General features: G+C 39.5%; 2 long non-coding RNA genes across 3 annotated transcripts in view; one reads left to right on the top strand and one right to left on the bottom strand.

The window, feature by feature from the left end:
• The first annotated feature begins 3,015 nt into the window (after positions 1–3,015).
• On the top strand, positions 3,016–8,589 carry LOC141140332 (uncharacterized). Of its 2 annotated transcripts, none has more exons than XR_012243925.1 (3): positions 3,016–3,157; positions 4,606–4,688; positions 8,499–8,589. It is a non-coding gene; the product is annotated as an uncharacterized lncRNA (long non-coding RNA). The 2 variants fall into 2 exon arrangements; XR_012243924.1 differs by having other exon boundaries at positions 3,143–3,273.
• Positions 4,765–10,563, bottom strand: part of LOC141140331 (uncharacterized) — a 74,872-nt gene continuing 69,073 nt past the window's right edge. The window contains exons 4-5 of the long non-coding RNA XR_012243923.1: positions 6,180–6,323; positions 4,765–5,385 (exon numbers count right to left, since the gene is read on the bottom strand). This is a non-coding gene — a long non-coding RNA (uncharacterized lncRNA). The remainder of the gene's footprint in view (positions 5,386–6,179; positions 6,324–10,563) is intronic.

The following is a 10,563-nucleotide window of genomic DNA, read 5'->3' as shown; positions in this document are numbered from 1 at the left end:
CTGTCCCCGGTAGCTCGCAACCAAAAGTGAACGCACGCACGCGTAAGTCCCTCCCACATATGTAAACACCGTTCAAACCACACATGTGAGATATCGCCGCATGCGTTATAGCGCGAGCAACAATTCTAGCACTAGACCTCCTCTGTAACTCTAAACTGTAAAAAAATTGAAAGCGTCGACTATGGAGATTTTTAAGTACTGAAGTTTGGCGCCATTCCATGAGTGTGCGCAATTTTAAAGCGTAACATGTTGGGTATCTATTTACTCGACTTAACATCATCTTTCACAGTATACAAAAAAATTGGGCTAACTTTACTGTTTTGTTATTTTTTAATTCATGAAACAGTTTGTTTTCCAAAAAAAAAGGCGTTTGAAAAATTGTTGCGCAAATACCGTGCAAGATAAAAAGTTGCAAGGACTGTCATTTTATTCCCTAGGGTGTTGGCTAAAAAAACATATTATGTTATGGGGTCCTGAGTAATTTTATAGCAACAAAATAATGATTTTTACATATAGGAGAGGAGTGCCAGAAAAGGCCCGGTATGGAAGTGGTTAAAAATTGTGGCAGTTTTAATTAGAAAACACAGCATTGACTGTGTGTTAAGATTCACCCTTCTGTATAGCTGAGTGAATCACATGGATCCACCTAAGTTTCTTGTTGGATTGAATAGGTGGGGTATGTTCCTCATCTACAGTATAATTAATTTTGAATTGTGTGTGATCTGATCTCCCAAGTCTATTTCATAACATGCAGCTGTCATTTGAGCACCCAGAAGACAAATGCAGTTGCCTGGAGATTGTCACCTACAGGCTGTCATTAGTAACTACGACATTTTTTTTAATTCAGTGTTTATCGGATTGAGACACATTTAAAATATTTAAGTCCTGAATATAATGTACAGATAAACACCCTACATTATTTTTTAAATTTTTTTTACCTGAAACTACCAAGCCGATTCAATACATCAAGATATAATGCAGCTTTGGTGTTCAAAAATACAGTTGCCCAAAACACCTGGATTTCACTTTACTAAGGACAGGTCAGAAGATGTTATTGATTGGTTGGTATGGGTTACTGGCCTTGACATGTTTCTCCTTTCAGTAAGCCTTTGTTTGAGGCAGGGAGGGCTGGATATAACTGTGCCTTTGTTTAGGATTTGTTTTGTTTCTTTTTTCTAGATCAGGAGTCTCCGAACTTTCTAGACAGGGGCCAGTTTACTGTCTTTCAGACTTAAGGGGGGCTGGACTGTGGTCATTGGGCGTAGAAAGGTCCCGACGTTGGTGGGAATAAACCATGCCCCATCGTTGGTGTCAGTGGGAGGAATTGTACCCCATTGTTGTTGTAAGTGAGAGGAATTGTGCCCCATCTTTGGTGTCATTGGGAGAAAGTCTGCCCCTTCATTGGTGTCAATGGGGGAATCCTGTCCTATTGTTTGTATCAGTGGATGAAAATAATGCCTCAAAGGCCACATAAAAGCAAGCAAAGGGCCGCATCTGGCCCCCCGGGCCACAGTTTGGAGACCGCTGTTCTAGACGAAGCCATGGGAATAAAGGCAGTGTGATTTATTTTGAATTTTCACCTCTAGCAGGCTCAGTCATTTTACCGGTAATAGATTATTACATTCCTAGGACAATGAAGATTTACAGGTGTATGTATAGTGACCCTACCTTTTGACCTCAGTACTGTTTTAACTGAGCCCATTTCTTTAACACAGTGACCACAAAGGATGGCATTTATGCTGCAGTATGGGTGCATTCCCTGCTACTATAGTGTCTTGAGGTGCAATCCAAAATTAATGGAAATGCCACATCGCAAAGGTTTTAAAGGGCTCTAAAAGTTGATGTTATCCCTAACTGAAATTACATTTAGTTTACAAAAACCACTGTGCACCATAAACAATTGCTATGTTTAATTGTCTTTTTTATATAAAATACTTTATTTTTATCTTCACTTTCATCTTTTCTTGCATCCCTGTACTGCTGTTCTCTTGCAGCCACATCCTGTCTACATGGATACATATTGTGAGACTTTGGGGTTTATTTATTAAAACTGGAGAGTGCAAAATCTGGTGCAGCTGTGCATAGAAACCAATCAGCTTCCAGGTTTTATTGTCAAAGCTTAATTGAACAAGCTGACGTTAGAGGCTGATTGGCTACCATGCACAACTGCACCTGTTTTTTGCACCCTTCAGCTTTAGTAAATCCACCCCTGTGTTTCCCAATGGCTACAATTGACACTGCTTGCGTGACTTTTGTTAAAAAGCCACTTGTTTCCATCAGAAGCCCGTGTGACAGACAGGAGCACAATTTAAAGACAGAGCGTTGTCACCCTATAACAGGAAGTGCCTCATCAGTGACCTTGATGACAGAATCACTGTTATATTAATACAAATAAAAGCTGCAGATTTAAAATATTAAAAATGGCTTGATATTTTAGTTTTTGGGTTTACAATTTACTTAAATAATTTTACATGTATTCCGTCTCAGTAATTTTTAATTGCACAGACTTAAGAAAGTTTGCTAATTGTCCATCCCCCTTTACAATTGCTTTATATACTTGACACATTTACAGACCTTGATATCTATAGTTTTGAATAAACCATCAATAGTCCTAGGTACGGTATATGGAACAGGTAAAGTATATGTATGAATCATAAACATAAACTTTGCAATGGAGAATTAACACAGCCTGTTGGTCCCATGCTAACCTCTCTACTATGTAAAAAGTAGACTCTGCTATCTAAAAGTTGTATTTATATATATCCCAGACTATGTTCTCTTGGGAAAGTAGTGTACGTTTGTCTCATGACTGTAAATCCAGTATCAGGACTGTTTTGTTAATGTGTGTGGTTTATTTAAAACCATTTCTATGTTTCTTTTCAGACAAATTGGACATTTATTTGGGGTGGGGATAGAATGTCTGCGTCATTTCGTCAAATTTTAAGGGAACCCAAGTTTTATGTTTGTATAGCCTGCGTACAGTATCTGCATCAGACTGCTAGAAGCTGAGAACTGGTTTGGACAGTTTTGGCTTATCGCTGTACTGTGTACTTTAGTATTACATAATAGTGAATGTGTTGATTGCACAGATGTTGCGTATAAATTAAATTGAGTGAGCATGACAGGCACATTGCAAAAACATAAGACTTTTTCTCAGGTAAAGATATACATTGGAAAGCTACCATCTTAGTGGAATGTGGTTCAGATTGTAACGCTTTGTAGTTTGTAACAAGACAACAGTGGACTTGTATTTTAGCTGCTATGGCTGAAAAGGTGGGTGGCCAAATTGAATGAAATCCAGCTGTTTTGTGCCTTTAGGGATCTACGTCTGTATGCTTCCTGTACTGAGGATCCTATTTCAAATGTTGTGTTACTGCTGGCTAAAACAAAGAAAATAAAATAGTTGCATTCTTTTCACTGATAAGGGCATTCACAGACGGTGGTATTTTGGTTATAGGTGGAGCTCTGGCTTCTTATATATTTTAAATGCTCAAACAGCAACATCTCCCTACCATCATTTCTAGATCTGTTCCTGTCCACTTGGGAGTTTTGGGCGTTCCTGTCTTGGTTTTTTCAGCTCATTCTGTTGCAGTCTGCATGTTATAAAATAAACATCCAACAGGGAGGAAGGAAAGCTCTCGGAATCACCACAGCAGGTGTGCAGCCTCAGAAAGTCAAGCACAGATAATTAGCCAAGAGTCCCATGACAATCATAGCAATTGGCAGGTGAAGGTCAACTTTTAAACATCCACTAAAGACTGAAACAGTTTTGGGTGCACACTATCTCCATTTACACCACATTGCATTTGCATTCAAGTGTGCTTGCAGTGGTTCACTTTAAAGATAATGGAGTCAATTTGCTTGAAGGGAAACTTGCTTTAAGGCAGGCCATACACGGTTCGAATCTCGGCCAGTTCAGCAGGAGATTCGAACCGAGTATGGGCAGGCTGAATGTACCAAGTTGATCAACTTGGGTGTAACCAGCATGCTGGGTTTTACCTGCCATTATTGCTAGGGGCTGTTATAGCAATAATCACTTTCTTCTCCCGGCGGGGATGGCTTCCCCCGCCCCCCCCCCCCGCGCCAGGAGAAGATAATGGCCCGGCAGGAGGGATTCCCACATCAACACTGTGTTGATGGGGGAATCAAGCAAATTCCTTCCCTGCAACTCATGGTTGCAGGAAATAAATTTGCTCCATGTATGCCAGTCTAAGGGTGTACTCACACCTGCAAATGCATCCAACTACATGCAAGATTTGCAGGTGTGAATGCACCCTTAAATAAAAGGTGCCCTTAGCACATCACACACCCCCTGCTATCTTCTAATATTGTCACCAAAAGTTTTTTTTTTTAAATTCCATACAGTACCTAACAGCTTCTGTACTGGAGAGTTAATAGCCATGCACTTAATAGCCATTTTCAGGAACGTGTACTTGGGGAATATTGCATTTGTACTGTGCTGGACCACCTGAGATATTTGGGTGCTTAGCGTTCCAGAGATTTTACCAGAAGGATCAGAACATCACCCTTGCTTATGTGACATGAGTGAAAGCCAGCTGTAAGGTATATTTTGTAACTTTTTTCCTAATGGTGTGTTTTTTCTAGCTATCATGCCCCAATTTGAGATGGGAGGAGACCAGATGTTACGTGCGCTGGACAATAAAATGGACACAGCACTGCAATTAAATGTAAACAGCACTTTTTTTTTTTTTTGCATTGAACTGAATTCAGTTTTAATGGGCTACTTAAAGCAGCATCAATGCACCAAAATGCATTGTGGTTTGAACAGGTGAAACTTTGAGCAGTGATATTTTTAGAACAACATAGATAATGATGTACCATAAATGATTGATGATGTACTAATTTTACTCTGCAATTTGTCCCTTTTATTTTTTAGAAAATTATTATTTTATTTTATTATTATTATTGAATTAATTCTTTTATAATTATTTTATTTTTTACAAATTTATGTTTCCAATTTCCATCTTTTGTTGGACTTTACATAGTTCGTTTGGGCTAAGCTATGTCCCTCACTAACATGTGAGGCTGCTGGATGTGCGGTATAAACTGTATGTAGCTGCTTCGGGACAGGAAGTCTCGGCTCGAACCCGGAATACAGTGCAGTATGCTGTGCGTAGGCTCAGCTACATACAGTTTATATCTCACATTCAGCGGCCTCACATGTGTGAGAGGGACATAGTTTGTGTGGGCCAAGCTGGCCCACACAAACTATTTAAAGTTCAACAAAAGATTGAGTTTAGCTTTGAAAACAGATGAAATGCAATATGCTGCTCTTCATAGTTGCAGTTATTTACAATACTTCTATTTCTGTTTACATTGTAACAAACACTGATATTGGTGTTGAAGGAGCTCTTCATAGTAGCCCTGCTAAAGAGAATGGGACCTGAGATTAATTTTTGGGTTTCTGTTGCAAAAATACAAAAATAAAATGAATTATAAAGACAATACAAGAATGCAGCTCACTCTCTACTCTGCAACATGGCCCTGAAAAGCGTTCATGGATAAGAGTATATATACGGAAGGGTAGCAAAGTTGGCTTCATTGATCATTTGCTGCTCACTCTGTTCATGATGACTGGACTACCTGTAGCTGTTTTCTCACAGTCTTCTCTTCAGCCAGCTTGTGGAAAGGCCATATGCCTATCCAAGTGAGACTATGGGGTTGATTGGCTCCATTGACCAAAGACACGGGGGTTGATTTACTATAGACAAATACTGAAGACTGTGTACTTTTCAAGTGCAGTTGCACACATTTTCGTCAGAGCTTAGTGAATGTGATGAAGCTTCACTTTGTAAAGAATACCCCAATCAGGTGCAAGGAAAATGGAAAAAAAAGCATTTTTGTTTGCACATGATTGGATGATGGAAATCAGCAGAGCTTTACCACATTCACTAAGCTCTGCGGAAAATAAATGCAACTGCATTTTCAAAGTGCATAGTCTATTTGCCTTTCAACCCTTTTCTTTGGTCAATGGAGCCAAATATATAAGGTAAGATAAACAGGCTGCTTCTTATCCCGATGTCAACATTGCTAAAGCAGCCCATCGTTGAGTCCTTTTTTTATTCAACCAGTGGATTGAACGTAAAAAAAAAAAAAAAATGACTCAGAGTTTCCCCATCCACACATTCAAGCTGGATGGGGTAATCCTTCACACTGACCTTTGTATTTTGGCAGTGGTAGACTGCCCCGCCGTCAGAATACATTGATATAGCCTGCTGCGCTTTGTGAGCGGAGAGGACCCAACAGGGTGGTTGTATCGATCGGTACTGCCCATACATGGATCGAAATTCAGTCTGTCCCTGCTGAATCAATCGAATTTTGATTAATGTTTGGCCAGCTTTAAGCTATAAGAGGACAAAACATTGTTAGCAGTGCAGAGCGAGATATCCTGAATACACAGCTATGCCCCACAATGATTAGGGGTGATGGAGGAGGGTTAAACTTGCAGCTACTTTATACTGAGATGTAATAAAGGCACATGATGCCATAATGTAAAAATTAGCTTCATGCTGGGAAAATATTTCAGTATTATTTAAAAAAGCAACATAATTATAAGTCTACTGGTATACTACTACGTTATATCATGCTTAATGCTTTCCAATTTTTAGCTTTGGTTTGCCTTTTGAAATGTTACCTTCTCAGGATGAGTGGGAATTAAGTACAGCAGATTTATTCCTAGCTTGTGTTATTTTAAACATCCGCTTTATAACCAGCATACTGCTTTACAAGGCACGGTGCTATGCAAAAATTACAAAAAAAGGCGACTTTCACTTAATAGCACGTTAGCATTTTTATCTAACAGAGCGGCTTTGAAAGAAATACTTTCACAAGCTTGTGATTTCACACATCTCTGAGATGCGGCTTTGATCTGCCATCATGCACTTTTAAACTTTACTGCCCACAGAAATCTGTAAAAGCGCCTGACCATAGTGTGTATGATATGGTTATATTATGCTGCTTCCATCAATAAAGGCTGGCTTAGTATACAGTATGTTAGCTTTGCTTTTTTTTTTTTTTTTTAATGACCAAACCAGTTCTAATTGTCTCCTTCCATACAGATGTACCTGAAACGATCACTGTGTAGCATCCATGTGAACAGGATATTTGAAATTACACAGTTCACTGTCTAAGCTGCTGGAATCTTTACACTTCAGTTCCTTTTTAGAAGAAGCAAATTAGATTTAAATGTTGACAAGAGTTGGCAAAGGACTGAGCCTCTGCAACTTGTATTTATGAATGATGTATATTTGTTAAGGAAAACCCAGGAAGGAAACTCACATATTGATAGCATCAATTATCTCAAGCTGATCACATTTACACCGAAGTGTAAATGTGTACTTTAAAGGAAATGTACAATTTATATTTGGTGAGTGCATATTTGGAGTTATTATTTTATTGTTTACCTTAAAGGGTCTCCTTTCGTGGGAAAGATATAGCAAATTAAAAAAATAAATAAAATAATATAGCGTGTACAACTGCTACACAAGTCATAGTGGGGTTGATTTACTAAAACTGGGGAATGCAAAATCTGGTGCAGGTGTGCATGGTAGCCAATCAGTTGCTAACTTTAGCTTGTTCAATTAAAGGGGTGTTCCGGCCGCAATATTTATTTTTTTTTAAAAGTCAGCAGCTACAAACACTGTAGCTGCTGACTTTTAATAAGGACACTTACCTGTCCAGCGAGCCTGCGACGTCGCCCCCCCCCCCTCCCCTCGAGGCCGATCCGTCCAACGGATGGCGCCTCCATCTTAACAAAGGGAAACAGGCAGTGGAGCATTGCGGCTTCACTGCCCGTTTCCTACTGCGCATGTGCGAGTCGCGCGACGCTTCGTGAATAGCCCCGTGGTTTTCTGAGACACACACATCCCAGAAGGCAACGGGGCCGCTCACCGAAGAGGAGGAAGCGCCGCGGAATAGGAAGAGGCAGATTAGGAAGACTGCCTAGCAACAAGGGTTTCAGGTAAGTTAATTTTTTTTTTTCAATTTTTTTTTTTTTTTAAGATTTTTTATGCAATTTTTTATTTTAGGGTGGCCCTCCACTTTAAGCTTTGACAAAACCTGGAAGCTGATTGGTTTCTATGCAGAGCTGCACAAAATGTTGCACTCTTCAGTTTTAGTATATGAATCCCATTGTATTTAAAGTGTTACTAAACCCAGGGCCCTGCATTTACTATATCTGGTCTCCCACAGAACATGGAAATGCAATTATTTTAGTAACTCTAAACTGCTAAATATCCTTTCTCATCAGCAGTATATAGCAGTCTTGTGACTTCTATCAGTGTCTGGTTAAAGCTTGTAGGAAGAGTTTTCATTCTACTCTGACTGTCCTATGAGGCTGCATGACCCCTGACTGTCAGAACCATGCTGATTTACCCTGTGCTGATCACATGCACCCTCCCAAGAAAAATAAAAAAACTCTAGCAACACACATCAAACTGAGCATGTGCGGAATGACTCCAAAGGCTCTGTCTTTTCAGGAGATGGATTGGGGACAGTGGAAAAGGGAAGGATCAGAGAAGACAGGATAAAGCAGCCTTTCTACACAATGCGCAGGATTAATCTCTTAGGTTCCACAGTGAGTATAACAAGCATGTTTTACTGTTGTGGGTTTAGTAACACTTTAATGTTATTAAAAACAATCTTTTCTTTTTAATTTGCAGCCATTGTAATTATAATTTATAATTATACAGTTAGATCCATATATATTTGGACACAACAATGTTCATACTTTTGTCTCTGTATCCCACCAGAATAAAATTAAAATTAAACAATCCAAAATAATTTGAAGTACAGACTTTCAGCTTTAATTCAACGGGTTGAACATAAATATCAAGTACAAATTTTAGGAACCGCAACCATTTTTATACACAGTCCTCCCATTTTCAGGGGCTCAAATGTAATTGGACAAATTAATATAATCATAAAGAAAAAAGGTTACTTTTTAATATTTTGTTGAGACTCCTTTACTGGCAATGACTGCCTGAAGTCTGGAACCAATGGACATTACCAAAAGACTGAGTTTCCTCCTTTCTGCTGCTTTTCCACATTCTAACTGTAGCTGTCTTCAGTTTTTCTTTGTTTGTGGGTCTTTCTGTCTTTTTTTTTTTTGCCTTCAGCAAGTGAAATGCATGCTCAGTTGGGTTGAGATCAGGTGATTGACTCGGCCATTGCAGAATATTCCACTACTTTTCCTTCAAAAGCTCCTGGGTTGCTTTTGCAATGCGTTTTGGATCATTATCCATCTGTACTGTGAAGCGCCATCCAATCAACTTTGCTGAATCTGTGCTGACAGTGTATCTCTAAACACTGCAGAATTCATCTGGCTGCATCTTCTGTCACGTCATTAATAAACACCAATGACCCAGTGCCACTGGAAGCCATGCATGCCCATGCCCTCACACTGCCTCCACCATGTTTTACAGATGACGTTGTGTGCTTTGGATCATGAGCTGTTCCAAGCCTTCTACACACTTTTTTCTTCCCATCATTCTGGTACAGATTAATCCTAGTTTCATCCATCCAAAAAAATGCTTTTCCAGCACTAGTCTGTTTTTTTTAGATGTTTTTTGGCAAAGTCTAATCCGGCGTTTCTATTCTTCAGGTTTATGAATGGTTTGCACCTTGTGGTAAACCCTCTGTATTTGCTCTTGTGAAGTCTTCTCTTGATTGTAGACTTTGACAATGATACACCCACCTCCTGGAGAGTGTCCTTCACTTATCTGGATGTTGTGAATGGGTTTTTCTTTACCATAGAGAGGCTCCTGTGATTATCCACCACTGTTGTCTTCCGTGGACGTCCAGGTCTTTTTATGCTGCTGTTGCAGTGCGTTCTTCTTTCCTCAGAATGTACCAAACTGTTGATTTGGCCACTCCTAATGTTGCTGCTATCTCTCTGATGGATCTGTTTCATTTTTGAAGCCTTACAATGGCCTGTTTCACTTGCATTGACAGCTCCTTTGAATGCATGATGTAGGTTCACAGCAAAAGATTCCAAATGCAAATACCACACTAATGCTGGCCATACACTATACGAAAAATCGGCCGAAAAATCGTTCGTATGGACACTTCGTTCGTTTTTCGGCAAGTTAGTGGGTACAAATCGATAATCGTTTGTGACGTTTTTGTGGAAAAAAAACGAACGGCATGTTTGGAAAATTTCTGCCGAACGTACGATAAATTGCAAGGTTAATGTGTTTCCCGTCCGAACTGCACTAGGTATATGTAAAAAAACGAACACAAAATTATTTATTCATGTCCACTGAACAGATTATCGGACATTATATGATGGCACGATCGTTTGCGGTCACGGTCGAACGTTCGTTTTTCGAAAATGGGTACGGCCGATTTTCTGTATAGTGTATGGCCAGCATTAGAATCAACTCCAGACCTTTTATCTGGTTAATTGATGAAGGAAAAAAAGGAGGAGTAGCCCACACCTGGCTATGAAACAGCTTTTGATTCAATTGTCCAATTACTTTTGGTCCCTTGAAAAAGGGGGGTTGGCTAATCTTAAAAGCTGTAATTCCTAAACCCTTCCTCCGA

The sequence above is a fragment of the Aquarana catesbeiana genome, linkage group LG04 (genome assembly GCF_042186555.1).
Source record: "Aquarana catesbeiana isolate 2022-GZ linkage group LG04, ASM4218655v1, whole genome shotgun sequence".
Classification (NCBI taxonomy): Eukaryota; Metazoa; Chordata; class Amphibia; order Anura; family Ranidae; genus Aquarana; species Aquarana catesbeiana.
Note: the sequence above shows the minus strand (reverse complement) of the source record. Positions and strands in the feature narration are given on the sequence as shown.